At 32.1% G+C, this 5,000-nt stretch overlaps 1 protein-coding gene across 4 annotated transcripts in view; it reads left to right on the forward strand.

The window, feature by feature from the left end:
• Positions 1 to 5,000, forward strand: part of LOC122796326 (reticulocyte-binding protein 2 homolog a-like) — a 316,928-nt gene that overhangs the window by 68,777 nt on the left and 243,151 nt on the right. The window lies entirely within an intron of this gene.

Consider the following 5,000-nt stretch of genomic DNA (forward strand, 5'->3'; position numbering starts at 1 on the left):
AATTTATAACATCTTTGAAGGGCATTGGGGTATTTTACTTACTGATCCACAGATAGCGGAAGTGATAGGCAATAAACCTAAATTTAGATATAAAAATAGGAAGAGTATCAGAAGGATGTTATGTAATTCTTATTGTAAGAAAGATGTTCTTGGCAAAGAAGGGACGTTTCCATGTGGAGCTTGTAATTATTGCCCATATATCAGTAAATCAAGTATTTTTGTGCATCCTGATACTGGTAAGGAATTTAGATTTAGTTGTGTGGCTAGTTGTGAGACACAACATGTGGTTTATTTAGCCACTTGTATTGAATGTCATTCATTTTATATAGGCAAAACGGACAGGTTACTGAAGAATAGAATTAGAGAACATCTTTATAATATTAGGACAGGTCTTAGTACCAATGCCTTGGCTAAGCATGTAATGACAACGGGTCCTATGCACATGTTTGAGTTTATTGTCATTGAAACTATTAAGCCTAATCCTAGAGGGGGGAGCGTAACCAATATAACTGAAGAAAAGGAAATGAAATGGATTATTTGCCTGAGGGCAGATTTTGGTAAGGGCCTTAATGATAGGATGTCTATTAAGCCAGTCCTTCGGTCCAAAAGCCTTAGGGTGAGGTAATTAAGTTAGTTGTCCATCTATTTAATTATTTATGTAGTTTTTAAATCATTTGGTATCTTAGTATAGTGATAGGTTTCATTTAAACACACGTATAGAAATTATTATGATTTCTAAAATTAGAATAATATAGATGTTTAGTGATTATAATTATTAAATAATTAATTAATTGTTGAGATTTTTTTAACTTATTATAAAATTTTTAAAATTTTGGTAAAGTTTTTTATGATACATAGGATGGACAGATTTGATTTAATGATACCTATGGATTGCTTGTTGCAGCTATTTAAGTGATTTATGGATTATGTGAGGTGTTGATATGTATTTGAGGAGTCAGGAATTTTTATTTGGTTTCTGACTTCTTTTGATGTTTCGTATATACGTGTTTGTATATCTTTATTTGATTCTTGATAAGATATCCGTTTGGTTTTGCTGTGCTTTGAGAAGTCTCATATGCATATATTGGTGATCTGTTTGTACATTATAGATGATGGCATTCAGTTTCATCATGTTTCTTATGCATAACATCTAATCTTATGTATAACACCTAATTCTATGTGGCTCCTTACAGTAGCGCTTAGTTCCATTAAACATAGCGCTTCTTTTTATTATTTTGAAGTCATCCACTGTACTGATATGGATCGGAGGAATCAGTAACCTTTGCTTGGTTTCTGACTTCCTTCGATCTTTTGCGTATTCGTACATTTGCTTTTCTGAGGTTTTGATAACATGCTATGTTGGGTTTGTTTTGATATGCGATGTTTTAAAAGACCTACTATTTATGCGCTGGTTTCTTGCGCTTATAAATGTGACATGTCTACATCCTAGGAGATGACAACATCATGTCTCACTATGAAGTTAATGTATTTTACCTATTTGTTAGGTTTGCGTAGGCTTCGTATATGGTTTTACTTAGCATTGCTAATTTTATTAGTTAGAAGTTTTTAATTGCATTAGATATACGCTATTGATATTAGTAGGATAGTTTAATAGTTTCAGAAGCTTAGATATGTTTTATTTCCTCATGAATTAATATGTATTTAGTTTGTTGAGTAAGTTTAATTGAATTTAATTGTATATGGTGATTCTTTGAACGGGGCAAATGCAGGAAATGACGTTGTTGGTTAGGAGAATTCTTGATTGGAGACTTAGTTTTTTAAATGTGTTTTCTTACTCAGTCCGTTATGGTCTGAAGAAGCATTTTGTGAAAGCGCTAACCACCGACTGAGTGCACAATAAATTTATGTGTTGACAGAGTGTTTTTGAACTTTTTTATTATCTGAAGACGCTGTTGGATTTTTAACACGCTAAGGATTAAATAGCTGTTGCATGGTTGCTGTTGTTGGAATTCTTATTACTTATTTTACATTTTGTGTGCTTCTCAACACAGCATTTACCTGGGGGAGTGTAGCTGCCTTTATCTTCATTGCTATATATATATATATATATATATATATATATATATATATATAATATAATATAATATGGTTTACTATCATATAGTTGACGTTTACATACCTGCCAGGCCTTCGATCGTCTCTAATAATGTCGAAATACAATAATTCTGCATGCAAACAAGATCGGATAATTAAAACCGCCATGGACCTTCTTTCGAACTACTGAATGGCGCATATATGAATGCGACGTCCACTGATGACGACAATGATGTTGCAACGAAGATGTGTTAGTCGCAGGTAATAATTCGTAGAAAAAGTGTGGAAGTATAAGACAACGTGATTAAACAGCTACCGACAGTGCAGAGTGTCATTTAAACTGATTATACCGCTACACAGGTGGATGTATTTACAGAAAAGTATCCATAATTTGGAATACTAATGATTTTACGTTGCTAGTGTGGACTGGTGAGTAACCATGTTATGTGAGTAGGTAGTGTAATAGTGTAATATAAATAACATTATATGTTTGAATGGTATAACATATAATGTCAGTACAGCTAATTTTGGACAATATTATCTGAATAAATATCGCTGTAAGTATTACCTGATAATTAAAAAAAAAAAACAAGTAATCTCCGTGGTATCCCCCAAGTCTCAAAACAACCCACTAAAATGTAGTGGGTCTAAAAACAAAACAGTGTAAGAAACTTCTGTGTGGAAGATTTTCAGTCCATATATTTCTAGTTAATCACTGTATATTAATCAGATCAGACAATAGTAGTAGAAGTAGCGAACGTAAACTCGTCAAGTCAAAAAGTAATAATAGAAAATATATAATTCTACAGCATTACTAAGTATTCGAAAGTAATCCAAGCAAGGCAGGCAGTCGAAAATCCAAGTAAAACAAAAATAGAGTAATTCCTCACAAGCTTTCTAAATATATTTATACTTTTTATCAGGCATGGGAGTGGTTCATTGTGCTGTAAAACAGTGTTATTGGTACACATCCGTTCCCCCATCAGTGTGACATTCGAGCTGGTCCTGCCCTACCCTAGTAGCTGTCATAATAATATATAGCCCTAATGTACTTTAATGGTACATCTTATTTAACCAAATTATTAAGTAGATTAAGTCTGTGATTTTATACAAGGCAATATACTACATGGCTGGAAATATATCAACCTTAGTTCATTTTGCGATCACAAATTATATATAAATGTAAATTCACATCCGTTCCCCCATCAGTGTGACATTCGAGCTGGTCCTGCCCTACCCTAGTAGCTGTCATAATAATATATAGCCCTAATGTACTTTAATGGTACATCTTATTTAACCAAATTATTAAGTAGATTAAGTCTGTGATTTTATACAAGGCAATATACTACATGGCTGGAAATATATCAACCTTAGTTCATTTTGCGATCACAAATTATATATAAATATATACATACATTTTGCATGTAAAAATCAGTTTCTATTTTCATAACCTATTGTTAACAAAGATCGCTTTCATCCTTCTAGACTTCTTCAGGTCTGTGTACAAGAACCCTAAAAACCTATATAATTGTATAATTAGTTAGTATTGTTATTACCATCATTTTGAATAAAGTGGAAAAAAGAGAACCAGAAAAAAATATATAAAAATAATAAAAAAATATATATATATATATATATATATATATATATATATATATATATATATATATATATGATGGAAACAAAACATACACTTAAATTTCAAATGATTTTAAAATGGTATTTAAAACCAATTTGTAGAAAAAAAATACAATTAGTCATGTAAACAATGTGGCAATTTTCTAAGTTCCAGTGCACTTTTAATTGAACAGTAGTAGTTTAGTCCAGGCTTTCTACAAGAGTTCAGCTTTAATTGCCACATGAGGTCATGTTTCTCCAGAATATTCGGGATGTCTCCTTCAAGATCACCCATGTCTATGCGATCCAGGATCATACCTGATAATTGAAACATGACATATGGAAGTACTAAAATATTAGATATCACAAAAATGGAAAAGCATCTTGCTGTAATGGTTTTACCAGTTCTACATATATTGTAATAATTTTCTGAGGAGTTGTGTATTGTAGTCAGTATTTGACATTGTCAGTACATACATGTGAATATATGACAAAGTGCTGTAATACCAGTTTGGATTGTCATGTGTAAGGTTAATTGCATAGTATGAAGACACTTCTTTTGGGTATAAGCATTATGCCATTTGTTGAATGAATCATTGATATAGTAGTCATTTATACTTATTACGTTTTAAAATGCACAATTGAAGAGAATACAGCTTGATGTTGTGTACCTGTGTAGTTATACATTATAGCTGAATAGTATAGTATGTAGTGAATAACAGCAGGCTTTAGTTTGTAGGATAAATGTATTGGCTTAGGTGTCTATTTGTATATTTGTATCAGTATTATTTGAAAGGTTAAATGTGTAGTCAGTGCGTTTTACCAGTGTGTCTACATTTAAGAGACCCATTTGTTGAATGAATCCATTGATATAGTAGTCATTTATACTTATGTTTAAAATGCACAATTGAAAAGAATACAGCTTGATGTTGTGTACCTGTGTAGCTATACATTATAGCTGAATAGTATAGTATGTAGTGAAGAACAGCAGGCTTTAGTTTGTAGGATAAATGTATTGGCTTAGGTGTCTATTTGTATATTTGTAAGGTTAAATGTGTAGTCAGTGCGTTTTACCAGTGTGTCTACATTTAAGAGATGTCTCTGATTGCCACTGCAATGTAATACCTTTGTCATGGTTTGTATTCGTGTAACTGTTTGTAAATAGACGTGCTACAGGCCTATATTACATAGCAGTAATACCATTCATTGTTAGTAATATAGTTAATGTTGTTGATTTGTAGGTGAGCTCAGGTACTATGTCAGACCGACCGACCGTGAGCCTGGTATTATTGGCTCATTATATGGCACTGTTACATCCCAAAAAGGTC

This window comes from Protopterus annectens, chromosome 3.part0, assembly GCF_019279795.1.
Source record: "Protopterus annectens isolate FY-2018-M chromosome 3.part0, PAN1.0, whole genome shotgun sequence".
In the NCBI taxonomy this organism is placed as follows: domain Eukaryota; kingdom Metazoa; phylum Chordata; order Ceratodontiformes; family Protopteridae; genus Protopterus; species Protopterus annectens.